Here is a 20683-nt window from a genome sequence, read left to right as displayed (position 1 = left end):
AGATCGAGACATCCTAAAAATGCAGTATGATCCAGCAACACCTACAGAGGTCTCAGTGTTAGCACAAAGCAACGAGTGACTGAAATATATATTGTCTCCTAGTAGTTACAAAAAAATGCCAGAACTTGTAATGAAGTATTTCTAGAAAAATGAGACTTTCCAGAGGGCACCCAAAATTCTGGGCAGCATGAGGTTACAGCCTTCCTAGAAATGGCATCTCTGTCTATGTCAGTGTGGCCTCTGGATCCACGTTTCTTCTGATTCAGGAGTATGCCCTGAGTTTTCTGTGTCTGGTCAGACAAAGAAGCCAAACCACAGCAAAATTCACAAATGCTGTGGCCCTAGATGAGGTAGGGAAAGTTAACATTTAGACATGATGTGCACAAACATGCATGCCTGCTGTTTGAGAAGTGGAGTGTGTCATGTTCATTGCGTCCTGCACAGCATGTGGGTATAAGTGTGGAAAGTTCTTCATCTGAGAGGGAAGAAATGGAGGGAAAGGTGGAGCTGAGAAGGAAGGCTAGGAACACTTTTCTCTGCGCTACTAATTTCAGCACTGCTGCAGCTAATTTGTGTTTAGACATGAGCAGCTGTCGTCCCTGTGCCTTTTACATCTTCATAGAAGTCAATCACGAGCTGGCATATCTTCCCACTCTCCCCAGGTCTGGCTGCTGCTTGAAAACATTGTTTCAGCCTAAGAATTGCATTTCCTGGTGTTCATGATTTTAATGCGAATGCTCAACAGTAATTTCATATCCTTTCTCTTGGACAGTTTTTCTTTGGCTCATCTAGTTTTGAATGTTGTTGGGTTTTATAGGGATGCTTTCAGTCAATATTTCAAATGAATAAAATGTTTCCTTTAAAATCCAGGCATATCTGAGGTTCATCAGGCCAAAATAAATATACAATGACTTGTGAATTGCTGACATGATGGACAAAGAAGCAATTTTAAGCCACGTGGATCCCATACCAGAGTGAGCCCATACCCTACCTGAGGTAGAGATAACACTAGTAGAAGGAAAGAAAAGTGACTTGGCAGCACATCAGATATGGTTAAATCTCAGTGGGAGGAGAGCTTGCAGAGCATCCATGATATTTAGTTTGAGGCTGGAGGGGATATGAGGCTCCCGGAGTCTTTGCAAGCTAGGTTTTACAGAGAGCAGCATGCAGCAGGGGAGGAAGCCTGCAAGTGGAGTGCAGCACACCAAAGCAGCAACTAGGTGCCAGGGTCTCCGAAGATGCTGCAGCAGAAGGAACTGATAAGAGTTGGAGCACTGGCCCTGTGGATCAAGCAGAGCCTGCCGTGCTCAGGAAGGTGAGAAAGGGAAGCTGGAGAACTCCTCCAACATCAAGCTCCTCCTCACCCCATCTCTTCCTCTAGATCACCCTTTATTTTTAGCTGCCGTAACTCATCTGCCATTACTTAACTACCACTTCTTATCCCAAAGGACCAGGCATTCAGTTTGACTCCAGAGTCCCTTTTCCCGAAACATATTGGCAATGCTTTCAGTTCACAAAACGGTTTCTTGTACTCCTCGGCATGAAGCCTGCCAACATTACTTTATAATAAACAGCATCCATCTTCCTTGGGAGGGCTGGGATACAAAAAGAGGATTTAGCCTTCTGTTGTCTTTTTTATTTACCTGAGTTTTTTTCCAAAGCACTTTTAAGATACAGAGTAGTCACAGGGTTACTGTGCTAGCCAACTCAGTTGCCTGTAAATAATATCTCTCCTGGAGCTTTTAGTGCTTGTTTCATGAAGGAGAGAGGTGCAGGCCAGAACATTTATCCTTTTTTCTTGGAAGGTACCCTAGTGTCTCAAGCTTCAGGCAAGTCTGCTACAAGGAAAAGTGACCTGAGGCTGGAGGACTGAAGGACATATCCCAGAGCACTGCCTCCAGCCTGCTGATACAATATCAATACAAAGTATAAATGCAAGGCAAGACCTTGTGTCTCAGGTGGCAATTCATGCCATTTGAGATTAACCCTATAAATCACAGGGGCTTTGTATTGATGCCATTGCCATGGGACTTAGGCGTTTGTTTTGGTTTTAAAACCTAGGTCCTAAAGGGACCCTGCAGGGAAATCTTTATCCCATGCAGGACAGTTCCTTCTGAAGAGTTTGTTATAAACCAGGTAAAGTTCCTTCTCCATACCTGTTCCTAAATTAAGAAAAGAGCAAATGGATGGGAAAGATTAAAGAGCACTTGTAATATTTCCTTCTAAGCTGTGCACTTGTCTTACGCCACTCAATGAATCTCTCTTGGGGTTTCAGTGTTTCCATTTTTATTATATTCTGGCTGTAAATGATATTAAAAAGTAAATCTTAAAGATGTACTCAGTGTGAAACACAGCCATGAATCGCTGTTCCCCCTACAGGCTGGCTCTCCATCTGCAGTCGTGCCAATTCCTGTCGTTTCACACAGGCACAGTCCCACTTCCCACCATCTGCACACAAAACCAGCCTGCTTGTCAAAAGCAAGGGTAATTATTAGGTTAGATGCAGATTGAACATCTACTGCTTGGATAGCAGAACATATATTGCTTTCCCAGCCCTTCTGGGAAAATCAGGTGTCTAGAATAAAAGCAGACAGGATGGTCAGGCTGTCCAATGCAACCCAGCTGGATCACAGTTGTTGGCTCAGGGAGCACAAGAGAGCACCCTTCTGGCCCCTGGCAAAAAAACAATGTCTGGAGATTCCCTTAAAGTGCTGAACACATCAAAGGGAGGGTTTCCAGAGAGCAGGCATCTTGGCCTTACCTCTCTAGAGTCATCTTACACAGAGGAGCTTCTTTAGGATGTGAATCCACCAATTTTAGAGCAACATGACACCTATTATGATGTATGAAGTGTCTATAATGTCACCTGAATCAAGGCCAATGTGTTTACCCAAATCCTGGAGCCTCATGTGGGAGTTAAACCTAGGTTCAGTCTCCAGTCTGACCACAGCACTCAACAACTGAGAAGACTGTTTGCAAGTGTCCTAGTCCCAGTTCATAGTAGGAAACCTCTTCCCTGACAGAAAGTTGGAAGTAGTGGTGCAGCCGCTTCAGGGAACTGCTAAGGAAAGAGAGGAGTGTATCCCTTGACCAGCCACAGAGACACTTCAGGTTTGGGTGCGTGGCAGTTGTTTTGTGCTTTTGGTTGAAAGCACTACTGGGTTGAAGCAGCACAGAAGGGTCCCCTGGAAATCCAGTACTGTTTTCTGTGCTAGCTCTGCATAGTAAAGCTGTTTTGAAAAACCTCTGATGTTCTTCAATCCCTTCTAGTATAATGAACTTTAAAAGGCAGAGGAACCCCTTCCCTCCCCAGAAGCCCTCAGGGTCCCATCCTCACAAATCCTGTTTTCTTTCCTACCTCAGGGCACAGATTGACAGCCAAGCTATTCCAAGAATTATCCTGAGAAATACTGGGACTTGTCTTAATGGAAGTGCTTGCAGGACTCTGTACTATCATTTGCAAACATGTTGTGGGTGTATGTAAGTGTGCGAGGGGAGGGGAGCAGGGCAGGGGTGTCTGTTCTCTGTGAGCCTGGAGTTCACAGTTTTGTAGACAGTCCTGGAGAGGCTCTGATGTTTGCCCTGCTTCTCCTCTTGGAGAGCAAAGTGATGGCTAGAAGTGTTCCTCTAAAATAAGGGGCAGGAAGACAATGCAGGAGGAAGGGAAACACTGTTATTCCCTTGGGTCGTGTGTGTGTGTGTGTGTGTGTCTTTATGTGTCTGTGTGTCTGTGTGTGTTGCTTCACCCCCTCCCATCTCATTTCTTAAAAAACAGGCAGGAATTTGGGAGAGGTAGGAGGATGTGGCTTGTCTTTCTACCCCTCCCCTTTCTGCACTGTAAATTCTTAAACAGGCCCAAGAGAGTAAATTGCTTTTTCAAGTTTTATCATCAAGAAGGCAGCCCAGCAGAGTTACAGTTCAGTGCTCAAAGATTGCCTTCATGTTTAGCAAGAAGCTTTCAGGCCAGAAAATAAATAAATATATCTACTGGGAGGGGTGACTCCCCCCTCCTGATGGTACAGAATTTACATTTTGTGGATGTAACTTGCCTTCCTGATGCACTTCTAAGTTTCTAGTCTAGTCAAGTAAATTGCCTTCTGTATTCAGGGTTATAATAAGACCTACCCCAATCAGGACACAGGACAGACGTGCTGGACCATGGAGACAGCTCCACTTAGTGCAAACTATTCCACAAGGCATTATCCAAAAATGACCATTTGGGCTTTTCAGATATGCACCATGTTGTTGAAAAAATAATTTTTTAAGCCTGCTTTGTGCCATAAAGTTTCTCACTTCAGTAGCATCAGATGCTGTTTCACAAGTCCTGATTTTCAATTAATAGCAAAAGTGAAAGATGGGGAAGACTGAAAAGAAGACAATATGTCCACATACATGTACATGTGCTAGTTTCTGACAGAGAAAATTAGAGAAAAGGAATGCCGATAGACAATGTTAGAAAAAAGCAGGGAAAAGAACCATTTCCTTGAAAAATAAAATTGGACATTTGCAACATTAGTTTTTGTCTATTCCACTCAAATTCACTAGGTTTTTAATGACATTGTCCTTTCAGAAGAACTGACCCTCTTTTCAGAAAGCTGAAGGAAGCCAGGATGGATCTTATCTGGTGTTGGTTTCAAAGGCAAGCCTTGGGAAGAATTTTAGCCTCCCTGTGACAAAGCCCCATTTAGGGGGTACAGCATGGCAATTTCTGGTTCCTCCTTCTCTATTAAATCGGTTTGCCTCCCCACTGAAAGAGTAGAAAAGAACTTAAGAAGTCCACAGCAAAGCATAGCTCATCAGCTCTTCAAAAGAAGAGCTTTCTTTTCAAAAAAGAAACGTTGATATTTTTTGGACAGCAGGTGTGCTTGTATTACCACCCACTCTTCTTTTCCCACAGCCTTTTGTGGAACCAGGTGCTCAACACCCTGATGAGACGGCAGTGCTAGGGGAAGGCATGGTGGGGTCAGCTTACCACTCTGACACCTCTGGCTATGCAGTTTATGGCTGAATCCTCTTACTTCCAGCAGCCCATCCCTTGGAGGCAACTAATGGACTACAATGGGATCTGATTTGCAATAATGTCCCCAGGTAGTTAAGATTAATAAAGTTCTCCCCATCTGCCCCTAAAGCCGCACGTTTGGAATTACACTCCAACAGCTAAGCTTAGAGTCCTCCAAGCTGCTGGTTTAGGCTGCCAGCGTATTCAGGTTGACATTACTATGTCAGTTTTAATTTTCACAGAATCTTAGAATCATTTAGGTTGGAAAAGACCTCTAAGATCATCGAGTCCAACCATCAACCCAACACCACCATGCCCACTAAACCATGTCACTAAGCACCTCATCTACACATCTTTCAATACCTCCAGGGATGGGGACTCAACCACTTCCCTGGGCAGCCTGTTCCAATGCTTGACAACTCCTTCAGTGAAGAGTTTTTTCCTAATAGCCAATCTAAACCTCCCCTGGCACAACTTGAGGCTGTTTCCCCTCGTCCTATCACTTGTTACTTGGAAAAGAGACCAACACCCACCTCGCTACAACCTCCTTTCAGGTAGTTGTAGAGAGCGATGAGGTCTCCCCTCAGCCTCCTTTTCTCCAGGCTAAACAACCCCAGTTCCCTCAGCCGCTCCTCATAAGACTTGTTCTCCAGACCCCTCACCAGCTTTGTTGCCCTTCTCTGGACACGCTCCAGCACCTCAATGTCTTTCTTGCAGTGAGGGGCTCAAACCTGAACACAGTATTCGAGGTGCGGCCTCACCAGGGCCGAGTACAGGGGGACAATCACTTCCCTACTCCTGCTGGCCACACTATTTCTGATACAAGCCAGGATGCTATTGGCCTTCTTGGCCACCTGGGCACACTGCCGGCTCATGTTCAGCCGGCTGTCGACCAACACCGCCAGGTCCTTTTCCGCTGGCCAGCTTTCCAGCCACTCTTCCCCAAGCCTGTAGCGCTGCATGGGGTTGTTGTGGCCAAAGTGCAGGACCCGGCACTTGGCCTTGTTGAATCTCAACAAGGTGTTTATGCCAGTCTTACAGGGAAAAATATTTCTGGAGTTCTTTGATTCCAGCAACCAGGAGCATAAGCACAAATCCATCATCTCTAATCCAAGCTCATCAAATTAAAAGCAATCACCCCTTTCACTATGGGTGAAGCCCATTTTTCCCATGCCTTAGTCCAGCCTTAGTCTCAGATCCATCAGAAGACCTGTCATTTTTGTCACTGACTACTTACACCAGTGCACTAATATTGCTATATAAGTGCTTAAAATAATAATTAGAACTCAATGAATAATGGATAAGCTGAATAATTTATTCAGATATATTGCAAAACTTGAACAACTTATTTGATGAATATATTTAATAACTCACTCTGTCCTATAACTTTGTGAATAATATTTTTTAAACTAGATGAGTAATTTGTTTTTAAAAAATTGTAACATTTGTCAAATAAATTATCCATTGAATATTATTCAACCAACTCTAGTAATACTGAGTTACCAGCAAGTGCATTCTTAAATGGCCACTGGAGGCCCAAATAAGCATGTCTGAGCTTTCTGGGAAGACTTTTTGCTTATCTCTAATAAAGTACTTATTGTGATGAAATATGATCTTTCTACCTCAAGAACTCTTTTTTTTTTTTTTTTTTTTTTTTTTGTGGAGTAAAAGGAGACAGAAACAGTAGCAGAAGGGAATAAAGATGTCCACCCTTTATTCCTGAAACTATAGGAACATGCCCATTTTCAGATGGTATGAAAGCTACCACACATGAAATAGTACAGAAGGACAGAAGTTTAATTATGCCCGTGTTCCCGTTCCCTCATCTCCAGCGTAAAACAAGGACAGAGAAAGCACTGAATTCTGAGCTCAGCTTTGTGACCCTCACTGTAGAAGTGATCCTGCAACAGGGTTTTGTACCAGGGGCTAGCAGGTTTGCAGTGTGTAATTGCAGGGTTAGTATCAATTGAAATTGAGAGAGCTTTCCTCAGTTGGGATCTGAAGAGGGAGAACCCCAAGACAGAAGTTTCACCTAAGCAACCCTTCCACCGAAGGGTACGTCCACAGCAAGTGTAAATGGACCCACATTAAGACCAAGAAAGCAGCACCTGTTCCTGCTCCCTAACAATCACCAAAGGTCACAGGTGAGAGATTTTCTTCTCTATTGATCTAGCACATTTTTCCCCCACCCTGGATGCCTTTGTTCAGCTCTGACAGATGCTCAGACCCAGGACTGAGCTTCCCCAAGGAGCCATGCAGTGTACTTGGTAGCAATCCAGCTTTTGATATTGAAGATAATATTTATTGCTCAGGGAGACAGAGCTCATATTTTTTCAACTCCTACCTGGACTGACCTAGTTGGGTTTAGCCTTGAAGAAGAAGAATGTAGCAAAGTGCCCTTAAAGATTAAAATTGATTTTACTTTTTACAGCTTTGCTGTAAAGTCTTGGGCTGAAGTACAATTTGCAGTTATAATTATAGTATATTAAACACACGGTTCTTACTTGTAGCCTTCACTATTCTGGCTCAGATACCTCTGGACGTGCGACCTTAGCGTTTTATTCAAGTGTTCTCTCCATAATAATCTCATTAAAAATTGTATCATGTAAAGATGAAGCTCACATTCCTTCTTTCCTCAATTACCTGCAAAGTCTTTTGTACATATAAACTCAAGGGGCCAAGTACACAGCCTCCCCTAGGACTGTCGGGCACTGCCATGTGAAATGACAGTATTCACAGGTTATTCTTGTTCTTCTGAACCTGCTTTTCAGCATCCTCCAAGATAGGTTTTATTTACTTTGGTCACCCACTTGTGACCACTAGTATAAGACTTTGACCTTAGGAGCAGCTATCTGAAGGAAAGCACAGGGTGGCTTATATAATCTTTAAGAGCTGTGTGAAGCTAAGTCTCAAAAGCACCTGGGTCAGTACTGCATGTGAGGATGTAAGGCTAGAGGGCTGGAGCACTCTTGAGCTTTGCCTGCATTTTCTTACCTACAGAGCAAGTTGCCATGTTTCAGCCTATAAGTAAATATTGTCAGCCGAGGAGTTCGGGTTCCAGTATGAGCCCAAGCCTTGAGTTAGATGGAGCCTTAACAGTCAGTAGGTCAGTTGTCTGAACTGAAGATCATATTTTATTTAACACACTCGGTATAAGCACTGGAAACCTCTTTATATATCCCCACATATAGAAGGATCATCTCTGCAGCAGTTGGGGTTGCACATGCATTCAGCCTAGCTGGTACTGAGTAATTGAGAAGGACTTGGAGGAGGAACAGGTTCTGTATATTTCATACAGAAAGACAAAGTACAAAGATGAAAGAGGCATATGATGTGTTAATAGCAATGCCTGTGCTGGATTTATAGATATTTCCAGAGGGCTGAACAAGCAATTACAGATGGGAGAATGTGGAGAAGCCGTGACTCATGTTTTGGGAAAGGTTGACAAGCTTGTAGCCAAGTCCTTCCAGCACAGAGGGAATGTCCACACACAATACTTGAACCACGGACCCTGGAGCCCTTCTCTCCTGCTGCAGGATACCAAGTCAATCTCATTGGCTTACGCTGCTGCAGTTGTAACCAGCGGCAGGAGAATGGCTTTCCCTGGCATGCTTTCCTCTATCTATAAAACGATGGGTTTAAAGCACGGATTCCAGTAAGACCTACCTTGTCAGAGTCACTGCTTTAGGACAGACAGACCCTGGCCCCCTCATCTCTAATTTTTGTAAGCTTACCACTCCAGCTCCCTTGCCTTAAGCCATTGCAAATACTTTTGCAGATATCACTCATATTTCCAAGTACTTTAAAGGCTTAGTTCAGCTGCAACTGCCTTTCTTATTTGTGTGTATGCCCTGTATATCCCACTTGCTACTTGAGCACAAGAGGCTATATTGGGTTTGCGTGGCAAGGTTTTGGGAGCAGGGGGGGCTATAGAGGTAGCTTCTGTGAGAAGCTGCCAGAAGCTTCCCCCATGTCTGATAGAGCCAATGCCAGCTGGCTCCAAGACGGACCCGCCACTGGCCAAGGCTGAGCCAATCAGTGATGGTGATAGCACCTCTGAGATAACATATTTAAGAATCAGGGGAAAAAAACACTGCGCAACTGCAGCCAGAGAGAGGAGTGAGAATATGTGAGAGAAACAACCCTGCAGACACCAAGGTCAGTGAAGAAGGAGGGGGAAGAGGTGCTCCAGGCACCAGAGCAGAGATTCCCCTGCAGCCCATGGTGATGACCATGGTGAGGCAGGCTGTCCCCCCTGCAGCCCATGGAGGTCCATGGTGGAGCAGATGTCCACCTGCAGCCCGTGGAGGACCCCATACCGGAGCAGGTGGATGTGCCTGAAGGAGGCTGTGACTCTGTGGGAAGCCCGCGCTGGAGCAGGCTCCTGGTAAGATCTGTGGCCCCATGGAGAGAGGAGCCCACGCTGGAGCAGGTTTGCTGGCAGGACTTGTGACCCCGTGGGGGACCCACTTTGGAGCAGTCTCTTCCTGAAGGACTGCATCCCATGGAAAGCACCCACGCTGGAGCAGTTCATGAAGAACTGTAGCCCATGGGAAGGACGCACGTTGGAGAAGTTCATGGAGGACTGACTCCCATGGGAGGGACCCCATGGTGGAGCAGGGGAATAATATGAGGAGTCCTCCCCCTGAGGAGGAAGGAGCAGCAGAGACAACTGATGATGAACTGACCGCAACCCCCATTCCCCATCCCCCTGCACCACTGGTGGGGGAGGAGGTAGAGAATTCGGGAGTAAAGTTAAACCCAGGAAGAAGGGAGGGGTGGGGGGAAGGTGTTTTAAGATTTAGGTTTTATTTCTCATTATCCTACTCTGATATGATTGGTAATAAATTAAATTAATTTCCCCAAGTTGAGTCTGTTTCGTCCATGACGGTAATTGCTGAGTGATCTCCCTGTCCTTATCTCGACCCACGAGCCTTTGGTTATATTTTCTCTCCCCTGTCCAGTTGAGGAGGGGAGTGATAGAGTGGCTTTGGTGGGTACCTGGCATCTAGCCAGGGTCAACCCACCACAGAGGCATATAGCAAATTCATCCCAGGAATAGGAAAAACACCCAGACTTCCTCTGTTTGTGTGCATGTGTGTGTTTGCACTTGTGCGTGCGTGCATGTGCAGGGGCACATTTCTCTGTGGAAACTTTAATTGTACTCTCAGTCCCCTATAAACAAGTATAGCCAATGGATTTTTTACTAGACTCTTTCACTGAATATTTAGTATTAGAAGAGTCCACTTCAAGCTGTGCACTTGCAAAACCATGCAATGAACCATACAGGCATCTGCTATCTTGCCTCAATTTATACTGCAATGGGAGCTCTGTAATGCAAAGTAATATTGAGCTAGCTAGTGTAATGTGGGCCTTAACCTCTAATTGGCAACCTGGAATGCTTTCAGCTCAGCTTGGCTGGACTTTCAGGGATTCAGCCTATGAACTAAACCACTGCAACGTATCAGCTCCTCCTACAATGTTGCTTGAATGTTATTTCACCATGTAATTCCTCACAAGCTAACTCCCAGGTAGACAGTCCAATTTGCTGCATATATAGACATGTTTGGGAACTTACTAAGTCATTTAAGTTGTCTGCTTTTATGATATAAGATCATGACACCTAGGCATATGCAATGTTTTTGTCTCAAGCAGTTCTGCAATAATTAATATTAATTATGTTGTAACGGTTGTATTACTGGACTTTTTCATTAGTTCAGTGAACACCTGATATGCACCAAGGTTATAAAGATTGCGTCATAAGGTGTAGTACTTGTTTGCTTCCTACAGTACAAAATCACATTGTCAGTAAATGGCCAGGACTTCTCCATGCTTCCTGTGTTTAACAAATCTACATTATGCTTTTTCACCATTGTGTCTTCTCTAGGTTGAAGAGTCCTTGTATATTTTGTATAGCTCATAGGGAAAGCTATTTGATGCCTTTGATTATTTTGCTGAATTTGTAGCACCTTCTCTGATTCCGCTATGTTCTTTCTGAGACCAAGAGACCAGACTGCACTCAGTCTCTAAAGTGCAGGTGCACAATGGGTTTTCTAGTGGCATAAAGATATTTCCTGTTGTTGATTGCTATCCCATCCTCAAAATTTCTAATATCTTGATTGCTTTTGGCTACTGCTGTACCCTGAACTGACATTTTTGTAGTGCTATCTATTATTACCTGAAGATCTCATTCCTGATGATAATAGACAGCTCAGAACCCATCATTATATGTGTAAAATTAGGATTTTTTCCCAGTATGCATTGCTTCAAATGCTGTTACTTTACACCCAGTTGCTTGCCATAGTGAGAGGCTTTTACAGTGTTTCATGCTCATGTCTTTTGTTACTTAGAGTAATATAGCATTAGCAAACATCTCACAATTAATTCTCTTTTTCTAGATCATTTATGCACTCATGAACAGCATGAGTCTGAACACAGATCTGTGTGAAGCTCCACTGACAACTACCTTCCCTACAAAAAATTATTTATTCTTACCCTCACTTTCTGGTCTTATGACTAGTTACATGCCCACATGAGGACATTTGCACTTATCCCATGATAGGTTAGGATTTTTGTCACTGAGGACCTTGTAGAATGCCTTTCAGAAGTGTACGTGGACTATAGCCACCAGATATTAACTACCTCCACATATCAACATGGAAAGATGAACACCTAAAAGAAAAGTTCTGTGTTGGAAACTTCCCCAAGTTCTTCATGTTTAGTGCAGTCAGGCAGATTTAAGTTTTTTCTGCTACAATTTTGTTGCCTTTGAAGCCTCTTGCTCCTTGATCTTTCCTTGGCCTTACAGATGCTCTAGAGGTCTCCTAGCCCCTAAGATGTAGCAACATGATTTATAATTAGTGTCTCTGCTTTTTTGCAAGTTGAAGCACAATTCACTTTTTTGGCCTCCCTTACTGAATTTCAGCATTCTCAGCCTATTGTTCTTTTGGGGTTTGGGTTTTTTTTTGTTTTTAGTAGGACACAGCTTTGTGTTTTTTGAAGAATGCCTTCTTATTTCTAAGAAAGCTCCCTTACACTTCAGTTAAGCTAGGCCTTTTATCTTTTGGACTTCCTCAAACGTTTATTGATAGGTAGTACACATTTGCTCTGATCATCCAGCATGGTACCTTTGAACAGCCTCAGTGCTGTCCAAAAAAAGATTTTTGTACTTTAACCACTCATTGTAGCTTCTTTTTAACAAGACCCCTTCATTTTTGTGTCGTTCGGCTTTTTTAAAATTCATCACTACAGTAGTGGGCCTCTTGGCTCTTGCAGGAGGAACAGGGATGTTGGACTTAAATACAGCACTGCCACTGTTCCCAACAGCTCTATGACAGTCACCAAGTTCTGCACATTGGTCAGGACTTCTCTTCTCATTTCCCTGTCTAGTACTTCCATAAAACAGAAATTGGCAGTGTCTGAAAGTTCAGCCCACACATCACACCCCACAGTAAAGTTTAGCCAGTATATGAGGGCAATTATAGTCTTCTTTTATTGTTCATTCCTGCCTTCCTTGACCTCCTTCAGTGTGTCAATCTCTATCACCATCTTCATCAGGCAGTACGTAATGCAGCCTTTTTGCTGTATTTTTCCTACATGGGACTGGAGTTTGATTCATAGGGTTTCTATTACTTGTTGAGAAGGTTTGCTTGATTGTTAATCTGATTTGACTCAAAGCTTCTTTTAGGCTATAGTACCATCCCTTCATCTACAGAGCCCATTTTGTCTCTCCAGTATAATTTTTCAAATTGGTATTACATTGTCCATCTGCTTCTCCTTCCACCAAATTTCCAATATGTCTTTTATGTCTTTATATTAATTTAAATCTAAAAATTCTTTTCTCCCTAGACTTCTAGTATAAAGGTAGATGTATTCATTAAATTTCTTTTAGCTTTATTCTATCATCTGTGCCATTGTGCATTTATTTGTAACTTGGTAATTTCTAGTTTTTGTCCTGTGCTTCACCTGAGCAAGCAGAGTTCTTGTAATGTGAGGATGTGTCCTCCAAACCCCCATGCTCCTTGGCACCCTCATGTGAGCACCCTCCTGTGCAGTGTCGGCAGCTGGAACTCCCCTGGGCAGGCTCCCTCCCTTCCAGAGTCTCTCTAGTGTTGACGGTTTTGAACTCTTATATGTATATAATTTTCCCAACAGCATTACCTCTTCACATCTGCCTGGCCCAGCATGCATTACCAGGACTATTTGGGGAAAGCTGCCAAGGAGATTCTGCTATTTTGTCTTCAAAACCTCTCCCCCTACATCACTGGCACTCACAGGGGTGGTGGCCACCAGCTCCTTCCCAGTGTTTCCCAGAAGCCTAGCAAAAATATTGTGAGACCTGCTGCTTCTCAGCCTGCAGGCAAACCAGCAAACAACCTTCGCTGAAACCACAAGCACAGATAGCTGTATGTTTCATAAGCAATAACCACAACACAGCTGCCCACTCCAGTCTCTCATATGCAGGCAGTTGCTTGTAATCGCACCCTCCTCACAAAACTCCTCAAAAACACACCTGCTTCCCCTTCAGGATAGGGTTTTGAGACCCAAACAGGCACAAAGAGCATAGTAGCAATCACAGACAAATAATTAATAGAGCATGAAAATGGAGAAGCAACAGTGACAGCCATCATGGTCTCACAGTTGGCCACAAGTCTGTGAGATGGCAGGCTCCCTCGTGGACTACAGAAGCTGTTGTTACACCATATGGACACAATATCACTGCAGCATGTTTAAAGAAACGGAAAGGTAGAGGCACATCCTGGCTTGCACTAAATCCTTTTTCAGTTGTCTTTTGAGAGCTGACCAAAATAGGCAGGCAGCGATTTAAAATTGGTACTACTATGTCTCTCCTCACACCCTTGGAGGAAGGTGTATGGTGGGGCTGTGAGGACAACCTGGGCCCTCGCACTGCAGCTGGCTTCAGGTGCCCTGCTGAGCTGTTCCAACTGGCACAACTTCAAGACTTGCGTAAATCATGGTAGAGACCAATTTTCCACCCCTTTCCTTCTTTGCCTCCTCTCCCAAGACAATAAGCATAAGTGCATTCCCTTTTCAGTTATTTTCTCTGACTGAGAGGGGAAAAAAATGCCACATTTGGGAATATAAAATCTGGAAAGTATGAGAAAAAAGAGATAGGAAGCATAGAATTATCCTGTTTTGGCCAAAACCTTTCTTTAGGGGCTAGAATGGTTGTATTGAAAAGGGTTCTGAACTGCTCTGAATTGGGGAGTTTTTCTTTGGTTTTACAGTTAAGTTCTTGTTGGCAGAAAGACCTCAACTGTGGCAGTAAAAATCCTACATTTGTGAGTTTTCAGAAACTAGTAGGAGTCTCTCTTTCATCTCAAAAGGAGTGTCTCTTCTTTGATTTTACTGTCTGCATTACAGCGTAGTTTCTCCCTTCTTTATCATCTGCTTCTATCTGCAACAGGGAGGCAGGGATACAGCACATCATTAAGAACAAGTAAACACCATTAGAACAATTCCACCTCATTGTCACTGCATTGTTTTGAATTGAATTATTGACTCTTGAATAATACCAGGGTTAGGGAGAAGCAGGCAGAAACTAGCTTTGAACCTCACTGGGTAAACAGCCAGCTTACAGCATCAAAAGAAATGGGTTTATTCTAACTGCATGCTCTAGGTGGAAAAAGTTAAGAGCTTTTCTCAACTGTAGCCCACACTCAAATGCCCCTATTTTGGTTCCCTCTACAGCAAACAAACCTGAACTGAATCATAGAATCATAGACTGGTTTGGGTTGAAAGGGACCTTAAAAGATCTTCTAGTCCAACCCCCCTGCCACGGGCAAGGACATCTTTCACTAGATCAGGTTGCTCAAAGCCCCATCCAGCCTGACTTTGAACACTTCCAGGGAGGGGGGCATCCACAAGTTTGCTGAGATGGGGTGGTATGAAATTCAGTTTTAGATGCAGAAGCCCAAGTCTGCTTGTTGGGTATAGAGCTTAAAATAAGGCCTAACCTCCTTTGGCCAGTAGCCTGCACATAATTGTCAGCAGAGGGGAAAACAAAGGCAGCTGCTGGTTATAATGAAGATTATTTGAAAGAGGCGTACTAAATATTTCCCTTTATATCAGAGGAGTAATAAGAGGCAGTAACAGGCCATTTCAGGAGTCAGGATGGGCTAGGGCTGAGATCTGATTCCCACCCCAGCACTAGCCCAGAGCTCTAACTCAGGGAAGATGCTGTTGAGTAGCCAAGTTTTCTCAAGCACCATGAAGGAGCATGCCATCTCAGGACTAAGTACCTTGTTTAAGGAAGCGGCTCCACAGCATCTGTAGGAACACAGTGGGACTGGAAACCTTTGTTCCTTGTTCTGTGACAGATAAAGGATCTTACAAAAATTCAGAGCACAGCTGATTTGTGATTTTTTGAGACCTTGAAATGGCTTCCTTACAAAGTAACAGTGAGATGGGACACTTTCAGTAGTGCTGGGAAGACTGCTGTTGAGAGTGGGAGGGAAACATTAGTTTAGTCAGGTTGATCCTGTGGCTTTAGGGGGTAAGGGAAAATATTTCCTCCCAGCTCTGCTTTTTGACCAAGGAGAAGATTCTGCAGTGTTTCCCTGAAATATTCTCCAGCCAGCGGTGCACTCTCTCCTGGGTGAGAGGGAAGATGGGGTCTCTGTCAGACGCTGCTACCAGGTTGTCCCAGGAAAGGGAATACAGGGAAGACTGTGAAGAAACTAATCTCCTTTATTTAAAAGAAAAAACAAAAAACCAAAAAGTAAGGAAATTGTAAATTTACAGGCAACGTGCCCCCTTGTGAATCTTCCAAAGACCAAAGCTGGTGTATGAGGTCTGTTCACACAGCTCATCTGTCCTTGGGCTCAGGATGTAACCAGGCTTGTTCAAATAACCATTCCTCTCCCTCTCCTTTTGAATCAGCATATTTTCAGTTTGGCATATAGAGGCTTTCTTTCTTGTACCAGAAGCAACATGACATTTTTTTTAAATCTGTCTTTGGCATTTTCCAGCACAGAGAAGATGGGGTCTCAGTTTCTCGAGAGATGATGTGCTCCTGCTGCTTATTCCCTGCTTAATCCTCCAAGTGTGACATCAGTCATCTCCATGAAACTTACTGAGACTTCTCAGGCACAGGATTATCAGTGATACGGGCTCCAATGGGGAATGCACAGCAGGACCAGATGCATGCTAGAGAAAGAGAGAGAGGAGCCTGTTTTCATGCAAACATGACTCATAATAAAGTGTTTTCTGAAAGAGAAAAAGTGGAAGCAGCAAATATGCAAAATACAGAAAATGTACCTGATTTCATAAAAAAGGAATTGTCAGTGATCCTGGCAATTACAGCTCCATTAATTTAAATTCTATCCTTGGGGTGAAAATGAAGCAAATATGAGAGGCAGGAGGAGGAAAGAGAATCACTAAACAGCTGGAGATAAAATTTTAGTAATAAACATGACAATGGGTCCTCAGCCCAGCTGGATTCTTCAGGCATCACTAAAGTACAAATAATAAAAGAATAAATCGTCACAAACAGATATAAAAGGTTTTAAAAGAATTAAAGTAGTAGTGCCTACTGGAAATTCAGTTGGTATACTGCATTTTGGTTTTCCATCAAGTATTTGATATTGCATCTCCCATGAACGTACTTGAATAATTAATTCAGATTGGCTTCAGTAGGAGTACTGCCACAGGGTCTACAAACTGGTGGAAAGAACATTAGCAAATGGTAATGATAAATGGCAGTGGTTTAATTTGGGGGAGGTAGCTACTGGGGTGCCACAGGGATTGGTGTTATGTCCTATCTCATTTATCACCCTCATTAACTGGTCTGGAAGAAAAATAAACAGCTCATTAATGAAATTCACATTCAATGCTGAATCAGGGGGGAGTTTCAAATCCTAGTAGGGATGAATAAAAAGGAAAACCAAAAACATTCAGAGAATACTGAGGTGCAAGGGCAGAGAATTATTCTTTAAAAAAAAAAAAGTAGTAATGCAACTACAAGATCTTGCTTGGAATATTTTTGGGAAAAATATTGAGAAAGAATAACTGTTCTGGATCTTAAGGCCAGAAGATGCTATATTGTCCATTTAATTTCATTCCCTTCGCAATACAGGCCAAAAAAATTGATTCCTCCAAGAAGCCAGGTATTCTAAGTTGTGTGAGCACGTATCTCTCGGAAATGCATCCAGTCTTAATTACAGATCTCAGGTGGTGAATGCTAACTATTTGTTAACAGTTTGCAGGAAAACCTGAAAAAGCAAATTGACCCAGCAGAATTGGTTTATTGACTATAACTATAGCACTGTGTAATCAGTCATTAGGCAAAGTATTATATTACCCATGTTGGGGGAACTGTCTGCTTCTGGTGGTTTCAGCACTGTGAAGATGGAGGACTCCGAACCCAACTTCAAACATTGCCTGTGCTGCTTCTGAGACAGAAGAATACCATTTTACCTCAGCTTTCATACATTTTCTTCTATCTCCTCCCTTATGAATGTTCAAACCTTAGCAAACCTGAAGGATCTTTTCATATTTTTCCTTCTTCTTTCTCTCATTTTTCTCTTCTCTTTGTTTTTTGCCTATGACTTCTGGTTGTGATTCTCTTTTTCTGATGTGATCTGCAATTAGTGGCAGAGATTTCACTTCTTGGACAGACCAGTTACTTGATAGATTGCAATGCTTGCAGAAGCCAAAGACATCTGTTGTTCTCTCAGCCCTAATAAAAAACTGCTTGCTAAATAGTGGTAGAAGTATAATAATGCATTTTTGCATGTTCTTTTTGATAGCTCTTCCTATAATACCAAACACATTTTGATGCTAAACTGGGCACATGCTTGGGTTTTCAGCAATTTGGCTTGGTAATTGAGTGCTTTGACTTAAGTATGAATCACAGACTTATTTCTTATTAGAATAAGCAGTAAATAAGTAAATCAGAAAGGATTTCATAATGTGGCGTACAGCTCTAAAAAAAGTCAAAACAATTTTGGTTTTCTGTGAAGAGACTTGGCATCATTGACTGTTTGGGGCTCTGATGGTGCTGCCACAGAAAGTTTGACCCTCCCAGAAATAGGCAGCATGTGCTTGTTGAAGGGTATAGTATCAGTTATTAGGGGAAATCATAGTATAACATCTCCAGAGGGACTTTCCACCGGTTTGACAGCCTTCCAGCACTGAAACCTACTTTCCCTTGGCTCTTAGAAGTGTTGCAATGAAAGGTGGTAGGACAGGTGGGCAACCTAGTTTAAGATGCTCTGCAGCAGAGCACCTTCTCTACACAGCTGCAAATGCAGCTGGCATCTCCTGTGCTGTTCTGAGCACCATGTCACTGGAAAGATATTGAAGAGCTGGAGGGAGTTCAGAGAAGAAGCACAATTATTATTAGGTAGCAGGAATGCTTGATTGATATGGAAAGATTAAAAGAGCAAGCTATGTACATCTTGGCAAAGCAACAACTAAGAGGAGATATGATAATCACCTCCAAATAAATTCAAGGAAAATCCCAAGAGGAAGAGACTTTGTGCAGGCTTAGTACAATGGGGCATTGCATAATAGGATGAACTTCAGAGAAGGAAAACTTATGAAGTTCGAATGTTAAGAAAAACTTCTTCCTTTCTAGTAAGATGTGGAAGAAGATCCCTGGGGAAGCATCGTTCCAGGACTGCTTAAACTATACTGGTCCCACTACAAGAAAACTGTTAAGGAACCATTCCACACTGATCAAAAGAGGGAACAGATTCCTGAGGTCAGATGGCCTCTCTCTAAAGCCAGAGATCACGGGCTGCTCTGTATTTGCCGCGTTTTCCCTAAATAGCTTGCTGCTGTCTTTTGTGAGAGAGGCATCATCTTGTCTTTAAAGCTGTTGTGGTGTGTGTCATTCAATGAGATTACCACCGGTACTGTATGCACCAACCTGATAATTGTTTCAGGGGGAGGCTCTTTTCTAAGAGAAGTACTGTCTGCAGGATGTATTCAGCAGGTTTTCTTTATTACAGAGTTGAGACACATGGACGTGTAATAAGGAACAAAGGAAACAGAGGTGGCATTGCCCGGTGTGTTACAGTAAAACTATTGAATTACTTGCCAAAGGGGGACCTTGAGTAAAATATTGCAGAGAGGAATTTTGAAAAGCATCTGCTGGTGTCACAGCCATTATCAGTGCTGAATTAGTAGCCATGCAGAGTACAGTGCTGCTTACCAAAGGTGCCGATTCACCAGCAGGGGCCAGGAAGGATGGGTTTTTTTCATTTATGCAGAACACTGCAGACCTGGCTGCATACAGGACTGTAAGGTTTCACCCATAATGTCAGGTGCCGACCTCTGCAGAAGGAGAAGAGCTTGAAGAGCAGGAAATGGCTTTTCAATAAAATAATCTAAGATACGTTAAACAAGACATTACTCACTTGGTCATATGTCCGTTTCCTTAGATGTAGCAGCAATAACAGGGAACACTTTAAGCTGCTCTGCAGTAACTCTCCTAATTATACTTTTACCCCATGATACATGTGAGGTAATTGACTTAGGGGTGGCCTTACAGGGGAATGGAGGCGTCTGTAGCCAACTCTGCTAGATCCTGGCACAGCTGAACTGGGCAGCCTGAGCAGCCTGGTTCCCCTCTGTGCCTGATCTCTCTCAGATTACCTCACATTTATTCAGGGATGAGTGCAGAAGTAACTGGTTACCTCACTGTCACTTATTCAAGTGTCCATAACCCAACTAAACGCCATATGTTCCTGGAGGAGCCAGACATTTCCATTATCTTTTTATTCCTTTATTCACCTGAATATTGACTCCCTGTTTGTATTCCTTCACCTTCCTTGGGCCTGTAGAATAGCTGTAGTGTTAGCAATTGTTTATGGGAGAGCTGCTGATGCATGTGACAAGAAATAGTGCTAATGGTGATGTCTGTTAGCCTGCAAAATAACTCCCCCAAGTAAACTGGTGAAAGTCTCATCACCTGGATGTTTTAAAACCAGCCTGGACAAAGCACTGTAAAATATACTGCAGGGAACAATCTTGGAGTGGCAGCAAGATTAAGTAATGGATTGCTCTCTGGTTCAGCCTAGCAAAAAGCTGTGTGAGAGTGTTCAGGGTACTCCAGGGATGTGCTGGTTTGGCACGTCCTTTCAGGGGTCTCTGCTGGCAGTGCTCCTGTGCAAACACTAGGTTAGATTTGTCTTTGGGGAGATAGAGAGGGAGAGGGAAGGGGGAAAGAGCAAGTGTGAGAGCATGGTATGTTGCATATATGGCCCTGACCGCTGTCTTTAGGACATTCCCCTTCACTGCCCCTGTGCTAGTTATCACTCTCACATTGCAAACCTTTCCACTTATTAAAACTGTTCTTGGCTCTGATCAGCCTCACATCCACCCAACAGTTCTGACAATCCTGTGCTTTTCCTTTTTTTTTCAGCTTCACTTCCCCATATGTTGTTGCTGGAGTCACTGGTAAACCAATGGTGGGCTACTGAGAAAAGGCTGGCGTGCTCAACCCCAGAAAACCACCATGGTGGTTTTGTACAGATTTGGCCAAAAATACATACAATGAGGAGATTAACAGTTCATAGACTTATGCCACAGTGAGAAGAGCTTACTTTAAACTAAGGAGCAGAGAACATAAGAGTCATGGCGATTAGTCTCTGCTAACCTGGCAGGGAATGACAGACTGTAATATAACACTCCCTGTTATATTACACACCTTTAAAT

Source organism: Aptenodytes patagonicus, chromosome 1, assembly GCF_965638725.1.
Source record: "Aptenodytes patagonicus chromosome 1, bAptPat1.pri.cur, whole genome shotgun sequence".
Taxonomy (NCBI): Eukaryota; Metazoa; Chordata; class Aves; order Sphenisciformes; family Spheniscidae; genus Aptenodytes; species Aptenodytes patagonicus.
This window is presented reverse-complemented; position numbering follows the sequence as displayed.